The sequence below is a fragment of the Fukomys damarensis genome, unplaced genomic scaffold, assembly GCF_012274545.1.
Source record: "Fukomys damarensis isolate Sample0158 unplaced genomic scaffold, DMR_v1.0_HiC HiC_scaffold_26, whole genome shotgun sequence".
Taxonomy (NCBI): domain Eukaryota; kingdom Metazoa; phylum Chordata; class Mammalia; order Rodentia; family Bathyergidae; genus Fukomys; species Fukomys damarensis.
The window spans coordinates 9,815,730-9,832,578 of NW_022900938.1; the positions used below are offsets into that span (position 1 = coordinate 9,815,730).

Genomic DNA, 16,849 nt, shown 5'->3' on the forward strand with positions numbered 1-16,849 from the left:
CTTTTTTTTTTTTTTTGTACCGGGGATCAAACTTGGGTCCCTGCGCTTGTGAGGCAGGTGGCATAACCAACCACTAAGCTAAATCCCCGGCTAAGCCAACGATACTAAGTTGGGAAAACAGAATTGCAACATGATTACTTATGTCAATTTATTAGTGTAAAACTTTTATCTTTTAAATGTTGCATATACAACCGGGGATTTAGCTCAGTGGTTTCATACCCAGCACACAAAAAAATAAATAAATATTATATAAACTAGCAAACCAGTCCAAAAAGTATTTCCACTTGTCACAGAGATCATCATCCTCATGATAATAAAAGGCTTTCAAAATCTTTTTTTCTTTTTCACTTAGGTTCAAGAAACTAATATTTCAATTTAATTTTCAAACTGTTGTTTAAAAAAAAACCTACCTACAGATGTATCTCCAGCAGACTCAAATTTAAAAGTACATAAAATCAGATCTTTGCCTCTAATTTTTTCTTCTTTCCTTTTCCCCTTTTTCATTTTCATTGTGCACGCCTTCTTACTTTAGCAAGCAAACAGTAACAATCTTCACTCTAATTGCTCAATATAGAACTGTGGCACTCACTCATTTCCCTCACCACCTACAAGCAGTTAAATCAGAATAAATTCGATGCTACTTAACACAACAAACTCCATTTTGTTTCCTCCTCATTTACCCCACACATCGTCCATCTTTAGCGGCCATGACTTCCCTAATCAGTCAGCTAACCATATCTCCCCTTGGACAGAGGACAAAGCCCTTAGTAAGTCTTTAAAATGTATTCGCAAATGTTTTGACCCTAGTTTTCTAGGCAAAGGTGAAGACACAGTGACTTGGATGACCATCCTGAATGCACAATCAGACAATCAGACTTGTGTATTCTGGTTTTCTCATGGAGGGAATGGGTGACACACACATCATCCTAACTACACCGAGACTGCAAGGAAGTACGCTGGAAAAGAAATCAGTTCATAAAGCAACATTCACTGAGCATCTGTTGAATGCCCAATTGCATTAGTCGGTAATGAGAAGAAAAAAGTCTGTATTGACCTTTACCTTTGTTAGTGTCATAACGATTATGTTCACGGCAAGGTCAGGCACTGCAGAAACTACAGAAGGTTCAGAAAAGTGTTCCTAAACGAGGTAAACTGAGAATCCTCAGTTAGAAACTGCCCATTGGGGAAGCTGGGAAAGGCCATAGATGGAAGAAAGATCATTACGAGAAAAAGCACAGTAAACAAAGAACACCATGGCCACACTCAGGACAGGCAAACAGTAGTAAAAAAGTGAGACCACCTCAAGAGTTTGTTGGGTTTAGTAGAACTGAATTTACTCTGATTTAACTGCATGGAGGTGATAAAGGAAATTAGGGTTAATGCCAGATTTCTGGCTTGGGCAATTAGAATGAAGATTGCATTATTTGCTTACTTGAGAAGGCTGTGGCTGTGAAATGTGGATTAACACTTTAACCACAAGAAAATATTGTTTCTTGTCAAATTATTTTCTATTAAAATCTAAATTTGTGTACACTTGAGATACACTTTTGAAGCGTGACCTGTAAAGGCTGTAAATGTTTCCATTAATGTTGTTTCATAATTAGAGGGAACGCCACAGTACGGTGGCTAAAGTTTCTGGAGTTAATAGCTCAAAGTTCTAATTATGACTCTATACTTGCTGGTGATTTTGACGTATTATTTAAATTCTTAGACCCACTCATTACCAAGGTTGTTAAAGAATTTTATTGAATTAATAGATTTAATTAGGTTTAATCCTTTGTGTCGTGTTTCTTTCTTTCTTTCTTTCTTTTTTGAGACAAAAGTCTGGGTAGTTCAGGCTAGTTCTGAACTCATTATGTAGCCCAGGCTGGCCTCACACTTATGGCAACCATCCTGCCTCAGCCTCCTGAGTGGTGGCATTATAAGAGTGTGCCACCACACCCAGCAGCACTCTGGGCCCTATCATAAAACACCACAAATACAGATTTTGGCTGTGAAACTTGTAGAAATGGAATGTTCATCTAATATTTCCCCATATTTTTAGCCCCTGATTTTCTTCCTTCCTTTCCTTCCTCCTTCCTTCTTTCCATACTTCTTTCTTTCCTCTTCTCCTTCCTTCCTTCATCTTCCTGGGTGAAAATGCTAAGACCTTACTGTCTACCTTTATATTTCAGAATATTAAAATATATTTGAGTAATAAAAGAAAACATCTGTACAACTGTGCCAAAAGCTACCCATCATTTTTAAAGAGCTCTATACTACTATCAAAAGCTGTAGACTCTGAAAATATATTTCAGTATTGATGAAAATGGAGTATCTGTTCATTAAAGGCCCTTCTGTAGCATTTTTTTAAATAGTCACACAATAAAGAATATTCCAATAAAGGAAATCACGAATCATTGGTTAATCCCTTATTCAGAAGTTAGGCTAGGAAGCATTCATTTACTTGGATTACATAAAAAGTCATTACTTCATGTATCTACTCCTAGGCAGTTTAATTTTTCTCATGAGAGTATCCATACATTGTGTAATGTATGTAAAGACAAATTTCAGGGAGCTGCAATTCAGTCTTTGATTTCCTGCCTACTGGTGGGAGGGTGGGCAACAGAAGCTTTATTAATCTCAGTCTTTATTCTAATTGGTTACCATTCATTTTAAATTATAAAAAACACGTCAATACAATCTGAAATACATTTTATATCAGTATAATCCAGTACAAAAGTACTGGGTTTGAAATACTCTGTATTTTGAAACTTTTATGTTTATGTGAGATATAATACAGTCTTTCACCAAATTTTGGCTCAGGTATTATGATATGAATTACACCTCCACTTTGATGAAGATGGTAGAAATACAATTGTTAAACTATAAATACACAGGTTAAGAAGAGCTATGAATTATTTCATAAAGTCAGCACGTAATGTGTGATGCGGGACATTTTCTAATTTTAAAACTACACAAAGTAAATGATACCTCTTCATTACTGGTCAATATTACAACGCAAACAAATTTCAAAAACTTCTTACTTCCTGAACGAATCATTACAATTCTAAAAATCTACTTTCTTATTTCTTTGAAGCTCTGCACTAGAACAATGGATTAGTAAATTTGTGTCCTACTAATGGTCACAGAAGTTTCTGGAGTAATTATGCACTTCGACACCTGGATTTTTAAGAGCTTTTCACTGCCTATGGATTCAGTGTCTGCTAGATGATACCCGAGTGGCCTATTAAAAAATAAAGAATACATTATTATTACTGACAGAGCTAGAAACACAACCAACTTTATTTTATAAGAATTTTATACAGATCTGTGGGTCTACAATTTCACAATTTCATTTTGAAGACTGGATTCTCATCTATGTGACAGCAAGACAAAATATCATAAAGTATCAGAAGGTTCTCCTCAAATATCAGCTTTTAAATGAATAAAAGTTTTGCTTGAGGAAGTTCATTTTCACCACTGTTGCTTTACAGAAATGCTGTGACTATTTTTCTTTTCTCTTAAATTGATTCAAATATGTTATACTATATAACCATCCAGTGGTCCCCAAAGATACCTGATTCTCTCTAGAATTTTCTCTGCAAGCACACAATCCTAGATCAAACAGAATTCAAAAGATGATAACCAATGGAGAAATTAAAATGTGATCCATGTATTTATATATTAGAATCACTCCCTTTGCCGCCCTCATAAGACAGTAAATCTAAAATGAACGTATAAAATTTCTAAGAGGAACAGGTGTGCTATTTATCATGCCGTGAACCTCTTTCTGGTCAGACTTTTCTCACATCTTCCTCATCAAAAGGAATCTCTTCCATCTTAACAAAGCTTTAAAAATATCTCTAACTTTTTCAATTATTCTGTGATACATGAAGATAGTTCCTTATCTGTGAGCAGATGACTGTGATCATTTCATTTGTTTAGTCTCCCAAAATCCAATGATATGGTTCAGAATAGAAGCAGCTATCCTTTTCTTTATTCAGACATATCAGAAGAATAAAAAGCGATGTAACTGTCAATATAATAAGATGTTTAATTTCACCTGACAATTAAGTGGAAGTTTTGTCAAAATAATCCATAGGATCCTGGAGTGTGATTCTAATGATGTCTACCCTCTTCTCTCCTGCCAGTATTTTTTCAAAAGAATTCACATTCAGTAGCATGTTACCAGTTGCAAAAGATGTGTTTCGGAAAAAAATATGGCTTGTGCTGAAAGGTAAAATTTACATCCAAAATGTCGCTTTTCCAACAAACAGTTCATGTACTACCGAGTGTGTCTAATATCCAAGCTGTGAATAGTTTAGAAAAGCAAAGAGGAAAGAGCAGTCTTCCAATTATCTGAATCTATTTACTAAGGGGGAAACAGTAGCGTTTGCCATGGGAAGCCATGCCCCAAAGAACTAATTACTAGATAAAACTGGGTAAAATGGTCTTCAGTGCTTTTCTGTGCATGAAAACACTTAAATCAGAACAATACACAGTAGAGATAATAAGGACAATGCTGCCCAGAGCATATCATTCTTATGTTTTATTACAACCATTTACAGTAAAAAAATGAAAATAAAATACAGGACGAACTCTTCCAGTCTCACAGTTTGAAGTACAACATCAATGACTCAGCAACATTAATGAAACCATCTCTCTACTAAATGACCAGAAGTTATACCAGTAGATTATAACAATCAAGTGTGTAGTCTTCAAGATTGCTCTTTCTTCACCTTCACCCAATGAACATTTCCTGAACACCTGCGCTAGGGGTGGCTTTGTACTGCAGACTGGGAAAGCCTATGGAGAAATTTAACTTCTTATCGAGTAGAGCAGACATACATGTAAATAAGTTAAAACAATGATTTCTTACAATGCTAAAATAGACAGTCTATTAAAAGCCTGCATCTAACTTAATTCTTCATTCCTAAGTAACACTCTGTACAAAGAAAGTAAGTGAGCCCGGTGATGATGAATTTGTAAGGTGCTTTTTACTTTTTCAAAAATTCTTTCACCGATCTAATGACATTTTATTTTCAGAACAACTCTGTCCTATATGCAGAGTTGCATTTTCCTTCTTTTACCAAAGACCAAATCAATACCGAACGAATATCACAACTTTTCTCTCCTTTTTAAAAGCAGAAGATAGCAACCCTGTTTACATGCTGAAATCCTATCATTTGATTTCACTCTTCCTGCATGTGAACTTTTAATGAGTTATTAATAGTACTAAAAAGGAAATCTCTTACCCACTATACACAAAGTACAGTCTGATAGGAAAATACTGCATTCTATCAACTGTTGTCAAGAGAAATAATGATGCTTATTATTTTTTCTATCAATACCTGCCAAGAGTATCTGCTACAGCAGAAAACAGACACACTATGAAGTTTGAAAGAATGGAGCCAATGCTTGTACAAGAGAACAGAAACTGTTGCCTCGTCAAGAAAACTGCAGAATTCAAACTACTCACATTTTATCAGCTGTATTACAAGTATGACAACCACAGCTTTACTGTGCATCTACATTAGACAAAAAATTACATCACTTTCTTTGTAGCTCTTATGTAGTAAATGCCCAATAGATGTTTGGGAAGGATTTGGATGAGAAAAGAAAAGGAGAAAAATCTTATCAATAGGTCATGACCTCTACTTTGCCAAAAATCAAAAAACAAATAAAGCACACCCACACACAATAGTTACACAAAAATGACACGTTTGCTATTTGAGAGATAGCCTCACCTGACGTTTTGAAAACTCTGTACTTTTAACCAATGCTACGTGACATAACTCTAAGCATCTGCTCAAGGACTTTGAAGAAAAGCAGTTATTTAAGATAGAGACATCACTCTGAGATGCAATCTTGATGACTTTCTGAAACTGCAAATACTTTACATAGTTAAGGACTTCAACGTTAAAGAGTCATCTGTGGGTTCAGGTACCCATCAAGTAATGAATGACAGTTAAATGGGAAGGAAAATTTGTGAATTAAATGAGGAGGTAATATGTAAAACACTCAATGAGTTCTATTCACTGATGGCTTCACTCAAAGCAGAAATACACAAAAGGCCAGGTCCACGATCCAGACGCTGCAGATCCTTCAACCTTTGCACTCCACATACCAAAGTGATTTGTCACTGCTGTGTGCCTGGAGAATGCCAGCCATTCCAATGAATCCATCAAAGACTGTCCCACCCTCATGCTCTTTCTGGCAGGGGAGCCCTAACCCAATACACTAAACAAAGAGGCTAGAGCGAGCCCCTGGACCAGGACGACATCATCTGCCCCTTACATGGGAATCTGCTCCCCAAATGAATACAAACTCTGCTTAAGCAGAACGAAGAAGTTACACAAGATGCTCAATCAATCTGTTGGTAGTGCAACAGAAAACAAAAGACATGCAGACAGAAAATGCTTTACATATGTTAGGAGGCAGGAGAAGTCATGAGAAATAATGAGTGATCAGAAACTGACCCAGAGTAACCAAGTGGAGAAACATGAACTAAGAGAAAGTGCTTTTAGCAACAGAAAAAGCAAAACAAGAAGGAGCTGTATAATCCAATACCTTAGAGAAGAAACTTTGGCACTAGGGGGCAGAGAGAATCTGTTCAGAGAGCTGCACTGGCTGCTTTTGCTTTCTGAATCTCAGCCCCTTTTCTGAGTTCTCGTGAAGGCTGGACTGCTGGCTGGAACTCTTATGTGCTTCAGTTTGAACTTAGTCTTGCTGAGGAAACTAGAGTGAGTCTTTTTCCTTGCAACCAAAAGAACTTAACACCCTCTCTTCTAAAAACGACAGCAAAAACTTCAGCATATGCAATGCTGCAAAGTAGCTTATAGTTACTCTAGCCAATTGTTACTTCTCAAAGAATTATACCACTCCAATGAAAAGAGAAAGCTACATAAATCTGTTAGATAACTCAAAGTCACTAAAAATATATATATATATTATCCAGAAAAGAAAAAAAATGCTCTTCATATATAGAGAGATATAGATATAGATATAGATATAGATATAGATATTTGTTCTTCCCTAGTTAATTCGAAAGCAAAAACAAGCATGCTACGACTTCTCTCTTCACAATGAAGCAAACATTTTCCTGTGGCTTTGGTATTTTTTGATAGTCTGAAAACACTATGCATATCATGTTTTTATTTATTTAAGACTAAACCAATGCATCCTTAGACTGTATCTGTGCAGCAGAAAAACACATTCCTTCTCAACTTTATGTATTTCCTCAACACTACAAAGGCCTACACATTTTTCCTAGATGATTCTGAGTTACATGCTAGATTTTATCTTCTTGTATTGTAAAAACATTAACTACAGAATTTTCTCATACTTACAAAATCATGTCTTGCCCCTTGGGAGGAAAAAAAATAGGAAGGGTAGACAGAAGGTGGAGAAGAGGCAGAGATGCAAAGTAGAAAGGAGGTAAAAAAGTAAGAGAAAGATTCAAAGTGGAAAGGACAGAGACGGACAGTTGCGAGTGTGCACAGAGAACATCACCTCTTTCATTTCCCATGGTGCACAGTTGAGCCCTCCACCGGCCCCCTTTGGTTAACAGCTTTTAAGGGAAACAAAGCACCAACGATGGCAGACCTATGGAACGAGTGCCGCAGCGGGACATTGGTTATCACTGAAAGCTCCAAAGGGCTCGCCATCACTGATAGGCTGCTCCAGTTCTCAATCACTGTCATCACTCTTCTCCGCGACAGAAGGACAGCACTCTCCGTCGTGGCCTCCTCCCTGCCTGAAGCCAACCATTTCATTAAGGAGACACAGACACCCACATTCCCTAGTGTGCATCCCGTCCCAGGAGTCAGTATGGTAACTGCTACTATCATGACCCAACTCCTGCTCCCAAATACGTTGGATCATATCACACTTTTGTCACACTCTCCCTCCACAAACTGAAACTTCACAAGTAAATTCCACTTGGTGCGATGGGTGAGCGAGCCTGCAAAAAGAACACCTGTGATAGCCCTGGAAGCCCACATATTAAAATACCTCCTGCTTCTCCACTGATGTGCCAGACCCACAAGCTAGATCATCCTCATTTCTTCCTGGACTCCCAGAGCTAATCTATTTCCTCCAAAGTGCCTGGAGCCAGCTCACAGTAACCTCGAACCTGATGCTTCTGTGGAACCCAGCCGTGTGTCGTGTGGCCGACAACACCCCAGCAACCTGTCCTTCTCCTCTATCACCCTGGCCCATCCACAAAAACGAAGGCAAATACCCAGATAAAACTGGAACGAATATCATTCCGGTAATTCAAATGTATTCATTTAACCACTATTTGTTGGAAGTCAATGGAGATGTCTGTACAGTAGCGAACTATGGACAAAACTGTCCTCTGTCTTCACAGAATGTATGTTCTAATTGTGTGAACTCAGAAACTAAAATTTAACTACATATAAAAAGGTGATCTCATTGTTCATTTGTTACCACAACAAGTAGAAGTATGGGAGCCTGTCTCTATTATGTAATGTAAAGGAAGTATCTGGAATGTCATCTCAAAAAATAAGACAAAGAGTATACAACCTATTGCCTTGCCTGGGGGAAGCACAGGATTTAAGAAATAAGCTATCCTGCAGTGCAGATTGCCTTAGTACACAATACCCAACACCTGCAACTAAAACAAAGAGAGGTTTGACTCACCGAAACTTGTAGATTTCAGTCCAGAGCTGCTACTCCAGGCAGGATGGCAAGGATCACAGTGGGGTGAGCTGCTCAGAAATGGAGAGCAGGAAGCAGAGAGCCAGGAACGACAAAGCCCAGCCATGCCCAGGTTACTGAGCAGACCCTGCCTCCCAACAGCAGGTTAACGATAAGCCTCATAATTCAGTTACCTTGCTAAAGTCTTACCTATAACTGCATGGGCCTTTGGGGAAATATCCAGATATAAACCATAACATTTCACTGCAGCCCAGAAAGATCCATCTGCATCTCTTTATGTAAAAAGCACTTAGTCCAGCTCTAAATTGCCAATGTGCCAACAGTTCCAACACTGCTGGGAAGTCCAAGTCTAAAGACTCCCGTGAGACTCAAAACAAATTCTTAGCTGTGAGCCCCTGTGGAACTCAAAATAATTAAGATAAAATAAAAACTGCTGACATACAAATGCATGGGTAAACATGAGCATTCCAAAAGGAAGGAACAGGGAGATAAAAACTAATGGGACCAAAGCAAGACGGAGATCTTGCTGGGCAAACATTATTTCAAGTAGTTTCACGTCCAGCACCTGGAACAAAATGTGGCAAGCTGTGTTCTCCAAGTGGCTTGGTTGTCCACACCGTACAGCACTGCAGGTGGTTGAAGCCCTCACAGTTTCTCTCGTAAACTGGCTCTGCTTAATCCTGTGGGGTTTTCTCAGATGGTCCACGTTCCTGGTTTCTGCAGCATCCCGGGGTCTCCACTGTATTTTCAGCTTCGCTCTCACAGCTAGCTTCACACACTGTGAGTTCCTGGCCTCCCACTACCTGGTCTCACGGGGTTTTTTGTTTGTTGGTTGGTTTGACGTGAAATCTGAGTGGAAGCCTTCCTGACCCCTCAACTCTTGTGTCTTGCACGCAGGTAAAACCAGTACCACATGGATGACGCCAAGGTCCTCCATCAGCTGGAGCAGTAAGCAGACCCTTTTGTATCTTGCTGTGGCTAAGCTGCCTTTCCCTAACAGAGTGCCCCTGGACTCTCTTCTCAAAGCAGTCTTTCACTTTCGTAAGCCAAAGAGTTGGTTTTGCTCTTCCCTGACACACATTTTGGCCATTTCTTCCTATCCTCCTGCTGCAACATAGCTGGCTTCTTTTAATGCTAATGTTTCAGCAACCAAACTCTCTTTGACTTTAACTATGCAGGGCCCCAACTTTATGGGAGCTTTTTCTGTGCAGTTTGCTTTTGATTTTCAGGATAAAGCTGGCTAAAGGCCACCAACAGTACCCATGCCACAACCTGAATGTTGAACTGCCTTGATATATCTTCCAGCACATTAATTGGGCTGCTGCCCTCAGTCTCCTGCAAAGTCTTAGGACATGAGCAAAAATGTAGAAAAACCTTGTCAGAGCATAATGCACATGGTCTGGAGTCAAAGTGCCACTGAAGTTCTTGTTCCCAACTGGATCCTCCTGAGTCTGATGTTTACAGTCTGCATTTCAAACAGCATTCTCCTCTTCTAAGGTGCAATCAGAATTTCCCGTTAAAATCAGCTCCTACATTCTAGGGGCTGCTTCTCCAGATGGCATCTCCAATGCTCCATAATCCAATCACCTCTCAAAGGTCCCATCTGTGTGCACAGACTTTGGGGGGGAATATCTGAATATAAACCCTAACTCAGAGGAAGCTAAAGCACAGAAAACAGCCCGTGTATGTTCAGAGAAGAGAGAGAAGCAAATGCAACGAAGATGACCATGATGATCATGATGATCACAATGATGGAAAGAGAAAAGAGAAGCTCATTCAGATGCAGTAATGGATGATCAAGCAGTTAACACAGGCACATGCATCCTTAATACTCAGACATAAGCAAGCATAACCTTGTTTTTTGTCTTGAAATTCCATACAACATCATAACTCCGATCTCTCTAGGGAATATATTTTTGCCTTCTGTGGTGTAAATGTTTTGTTTGTTTTGTTTCTCCTGGCCAAATCACAGTCACTCTGCAATATAAAACTTCTAACCAAGACCCTGCTTTTCTCTTCAGCCTCTCCTGCATCCCCTTTCACTCTGTCATCTTTGCTTCCTTAGTTGCTCTGGCTGCTGAAAGTGCTGCTGAAATTGCCTCACCTGATGGGTATTCTTCAATAGAGCAGGAAGAATGGACCGCGGGTCTTGATCATTTCTTTCCCTGTTGGACTCTGCCTTTCCCATCATTTGATCTGACCCTAGCATTGATATGGAGTTCACCTATTAAATTAACTTTCTGATTATTTGTTCTCTCTGGGTTTGCCCAGCTCTTTCCTGCAGCACCTTAGTCATCTCTACAACCCCATGAAACAGTCTTTTCATGCTCTTCTGACTCTCCTGGCACAGTGTTGCTTCTTTAGCCTCCTCTTAGCTTGCAGTCTCTGCATGTCCCACAACACAAGCGGCAGATTGCTGGTGGACCAGCTACACTTGCTGTTTCCTTCTCAGGCCTGGACTCTGCTGTGCCTCCTTCCAAGGCCAGGTGAGGCCCACGAGACACCTGCATGTCCTTACCATCCCTTCTTGGATGTTCTTCCCTCTCTCAACTCCCTGTTCCTAAACTACATTCACCCCAGGAAAAATCTTCAGAGATTCCAGTCCAGCAAACAAACTTGTAAAAAGATCTAAACTATTATCCATTCAAGGATTACCATCCTCCTTTTAGTAAGCACTGGCAGTCCCCAAGAATTTTATGCCTCCTCATAAACAACTTCACCACCAGGAATATTTCACAATGAAAAATGGCAGAAATAAAATTCTGCAACATAAGAAAATATGTATTTTTTCCCAGCAGGAAGAAGCAGTCATACAACCTGCTCTTAGAAGCTCTCTGAGGACCCTGACCCATCATTTAACTCACTAAAAAAAGCCCCTTGCAGGGGAGAAAAGCTCTAAGGCAAATGAAATAGCATCCCAATAGATCTGAAAGTAAACTCTAGAACAGCTCTTTATTAAGGGAAGAAGACAAGGAAATATATTTCAACATGGAGTTCCATACCAGCACACAGTTAGTGAGCCAGAGGTTCCTAGGCAGTATTTCTGGCTAGCTGCCTATCATAGAAGCAGTTGTTTTGACAATGAAAATATTCCTAATATGTTTTGTGCTAATTAAACCATGAAGATGCTGTCAACAGTAATTTTTGAAAGCTTGTCCCAGCTACCTTTGGAACTTGAATCATAAACTGGAGTCCTTTGACAACTATATGAACATCCTATATGTGGAGGTCAAAATTAAATGACATGAAGCGTGTGTGTGTGTGTGTGTGTGTGTGTGTGTGTGTGAATCACATGGTCTATTTTGTAGCATATCAATATGAATTACAGGCAATGTCAGAATTCTATTTTAATCCTCTTCCTTGAAGAAAGCCTTAAACTTTCATGGCATGTATGCTCTGCATATCTCTCCCAAGAGAGACAGAAACGAGGAAGGTGAAAGGATAAGGTGACCATGCACCACAGCTGTTCTCTTTCCATGTAACAGTCTACCTGACAGCTCCTAGCCTAGAGATAGAGCATTCCAAATTAGCCAGGTTTCACTAGAACTGGATGCTGGGGGCCTAGCATCAGGTTGAATACACTGCTTGCATTTTAAAACTTCCACTTTCTAATGCGAATTCTCTCCAAAGGCATCCCTACACAATCATAACATTGAGAAGAAACCCAAGTTCCAGGGAATCAGCAAGTGACTTAGACCGATCCCCCTCGCCATATAACAGAAATGCAAATTCCAACACAGCTAGGCAACAGGGATTTTTCTGGTACTGATTTGCAAAAGAGCTGTCAGTGCATGAGCACAGGGAGGAGGATGATCAAGTAGGCATCGATAAGAACTGATTTATTTATTCATCTATAATAAATGATTCTCTTGAGCAGCACAGGGGGAGGTCAAGTAGCTGTAAAGGAGACAGAAAATAAAACAGTAGCAGCATACATTAAGCCCACTGCACAGAAACTGAAGGTTTGTAATGTATCTTTTAAACAATTTCAATACTAGGTCCGATACAAGCAACAGAACACAAGCTATAAAATTCAATATAACACAAGTGCGTGAAGAAGGATTAGGCAAGATCACTGCCCCTGGTCAGCTCCCAAAGCTGCCACAAACTGGACACATCCAAATGGGCCCAGATCGTCACGACTGCCCCAGCCGCTCTTCTCTCCACACCTCTCACCTTGCAAATGTTGTCGTCTCTTGAAAAACACCACTTATTTCCCTTTCACTCAGCTCTCCGTCCTGTCACCACCTCTTGTGGATTTTGTTTTCAAAAAAAAGGGCTAGAATCTATTTCATCTTCTCCATTCCTACTGTCAGACTAAAATCCCTGTGGCTGGAGTCCTGGAAGGGTTCTCCTTCCTGGCAGTTTTCCCCATTCCTTGCTCTACTGGCCCTCAATTAAACCACATAAATGCAAATCTCAATGCTGCCGCATTGAGGGATCTATTAATGATCCCTCAAATATCCCCTGAAATTTTCGGGATGAATTTTACAACCCCACATAATTTTCTCTCTATACACACCTTAAATTCAATTCTAGTCAAGGACTCTGATGCATATCCATTGCTGTCAACAGCTCCCATCTATCATCAGACTCAATTTTCTCAGGGACCACAAAGCTGCTGCAAAGCATCTACAAATCCAAACGTATCCTAAATTATCATCTGAACACTAGAATGTCTCACAAAAAGACACAATTATTCAAAGGTATACAAAGGTACCCTTTAAGGTAGCAAAGGCAGTTAAATGCGATAATTCCAAATTCTAACAAACACAACTGATTTCCAAAATAATGTTTCCTGGAAGAAAAAGCAGACAATGCTGCTAAGGGAGAGGTTTAAAAACCGAAAAAGGGAGAGGTTTCCAAGAAGCTGTCTCAAAGCTCTTGGGAAATCAGGAGAAGAAAGCGTTTTCAAATCCCTTGGATAGTTTTTCCTTCCATCCACTTATCTTTACAATCCACATTTTCTTTTTAATTAGACACAAGTCATCTACTACTAGCTATGTTTTTTTCTATTCTCCTTTACTGGCTGGAAATAAGAGGCAATGAAGCCTCCAAAAGTTTTAATTATTATTTATTTCATGAGAACAGCTACACTAAAAGGACCCAAGGAATTTCTAGCCTCTTGGCCAGGATTAACTGCCAGCCATCTAAATCACATACCAAAGGGAGACAGAGTAAGTATCCATATCCGCTGATGTCTACAACATGAAACTAGGAGCACTGCCATTATTCTCTTTGTAAAGAGGCCTGTAGTCACCTGCAAATTTAAATTTAAGACTTCAGAATAGCAAGCAACAAACTGTTAACAGATGTACCTGTAAGTGCCATCAGCATTTATAAGGGAATAAACTTTACATCTGTTCAATGTCAAAAAGCATCGTAAGTCTTCCGCTCTCGCTCATAAACATGCACAGGTGAATAAGGCATCATTAATAGAGCCACCTGCAGAAGCAAAGTCAGCTCTATATGCAGAACTGAAAGGGGATTCCGAGGAACACTAGTTCTATGAAATGGAACAAGTATAACACTGGTACGCACATACTCAAACATATTTGAAAAACACTTCGATAAGAAAAATTAAACAATTTTTGCTATAGTAGTTCACATATTTTAAATATATTAATGCGTGTTCTAAAATTCCAAAAGCATGAGATGAACATTATGTCGCATTTTATTTCACCAAGAAAAAAAAAGTTTCTCACGGAGAATCTCCCGAGTTTTGTTCACAGTGCTAGCAGAAAAATAATGAGACCGATGTGGGTCTACCCTTAACGATTTATTTTCAGAAAATGAGTCAATTAGAATAACTGAACTCTTGAGTGAATTGCAGAAGAACAGCACCGACAATTAGTCATAGAACAACAAATCAGGTTCATCAAGATGCCATGAAGTGATTTTTATTTCTAAAAATAGAGTTGACAATACATGACAGCATTTACGGAGAACATTTCATCATTAAGAAGGAAATAGAATTAAATTTGGAAGGCCAGCAATCTTGATAAAACTCAATTGTATTCAAAGTACGTTTGAATTAAGAAAAAGTTTTAATGAACCTAAATGCCATATTTTCCTGAAAGAACTGCACCTTCTAACAGGATAATTATCACCAATTACATCAAAGGCATGATGAGCACTAAGCTTCTTTCTAAAGCAAATTTTAAGAGCTGCAAAAATAAGTGTCAATTTCTCCATTGTAGTTTCTGATCATAAATTAATCCATTAAAAAAAAGAAATGCCTAGAAGTGTTTTAGGTGTGAACATCTGACAAACCATAATGAATGTGAAATGCGACTGAGGATGTCCTCTCTGGTGATTTTGAAGTCACAGTGATCTTTTTATGCAAATAAAATCTCACACTATTTCCATTCCCAAACACAAAACATGTGATGATTTCTGCAGACCCTTGGATACCTGCAGGGCCTACATGAGCTGGCCTGTGCACCTTTTCTTTACATTGCCACCTCATTCTAACCACATAAGTCTGCTGGGTCTCACACCAATGTAATTCCTGCTTTAGGGTTATAACATGAGCTGTGGCCCTAAATCTTCACCTTGCTGAGGAACCTTCTCACTCCCAGAGAGTCTAATCTAAGTAGACGGAAGTCAGAAGTAGACATTCATGGTTCTTGAAAACGACTAGACAGAGGATGTTTGGAACAGAGCAGGTGAATAAATGGCACAAATGAAGACTCCCTACCATCATTTTCAATGATGCATGGAGTATTTCCATTTAATACCTGGTGGTCAAGATATCTGTAACTGTCCTCTGATCAAGCTTACACAGTGCAATAACATTTTAAAAGCCGAAGAGTTTTCAATTGTTCATTTATTGGCGAAAATAATTAAGTTTTCAAGTTTACACCACCATAAAAGAGAATCTGTAATTCATGCTTCCACCAAATAATCATAGTTCTCAATTATTTAGTAACTAAACTATTGCTGATATAGTAAAATCAATACTTATTTGGACTATTTATTTTTTCAATTTTTAAAATCAGAAAACAAAATGATATATAAAGTTCCCACAATAATATTTCTCAAAGGCAGCCTGTGTTTTATTGCCCCATATTAAAATATCCATTTCATTACTTGCTATCTATCCAAAAATGACAGCCAAATTGTTTCCACTTAATCTCCCCTTCCAGCATCTCACCAGACAAGAATGCTATCAAGGTAAAAGATTCAAACCCTGTGTACACCCTGACCCATCCATAAAATAAAAGCTTCACCCTTGGCTTAGTCAACATTAATAATTAAGTCAATCTTTCTCTTAAGGAATCAGAATAAAAATTTCACACGTGGAAGTAGCTCTTACTGCCAAAGGACTTTCCACTGTACGATGCATCCAAGATTTGATGCCAAAAAGAAAAAGTGATAAAAACTATGGAATGCTTCCACTACTTTTTGGCTAGGAGAGAAAATTGAAATTGCTCAAAAAATTAGTGTTAGAAGAAAACATGGAATTACTGAGGGCGGCTACCTGGTAATCTTTAAAAGCAAATATAGACTGTGGGCTGTGGTTGCAGATCTCTCTGCCTGAAAATTATTAGCAGTTTAGAATAAGTGACACTATGTCGTCCAGAAAAAACAGGAAGTTATTTTTGCAGAATGCACTCTCTTTAGTTATGAGTGACACTGTTTACAAAATCAGTAGATGAGATCTAAGAATCATTAGAGTTAACCAAAGAGGGGAAAACTGCAGGATGTCAATCAGAGACTTGGAAATGGAGAGAAGGCAGAGCATACTGCCCCTGGGGAGACAAAATTCTCCAACATCAAGAAGTTCATGTCCTGTTACAAAATGTCAACAAGTTTTCATAATCAAGATATTTTTAAAGCAACTGCAGTCATGAAATACTGAACAAACTTCTGTCAGTTAGCTGGTCTCCTGCCTTCTTCCCAGTCTACTGACTCGCTGATTCCTTCCTCTCTATAGTGACTTTGATGTATCTCCTTGATCAATTCCTAATTTACCAGCACGAAAGTAACATCTCAAATTGAGTTCTGTTTTATAAATTCTATAACTGTTGACGTCAGGGGGATAAGAGAAATCCTCTAATACTATGATAAACAATGAGCTGTTTTAAATTGTATCTCCTCCTCTTTTTTACAAAAGCAAAAGCTAACAGTATATTGGCATTTTTTTGTAACTTTTTTACAGTTCATCTTGCTCTTTCATCTG

The 16,849-nt window shown here is 38.7% G+C and overlaps 1 protein-coding gene across 16 annotated transcripts in view; it reads right to left on the minus strand.

The window, feature by feature from the left end:
- Gulp1 (GULP PTB domain containing engulfment adaptor 1) overlaps positions 1-16,849 on the minus strand; it is a 236,590-nt gene that overhangs the window by 160,057 nt on the left and 59,684 nt on the right. The window contains exon 1 of one of the 16 annotated variants that reach the window (XM_033756345.1): positions 8,647-8,869. The exons of the other annotated variants lie outside the window; for them this stretch is intronic. The gene's annotated coding sequence lies outside the window, so the exon portion shown is untranslated. Of the gene's footprint in view, positions 1-8,646; positions 8,870-16,849 lie in introns of those variants that run through there. 16 annotated transcript variants of the gene reach the window in all.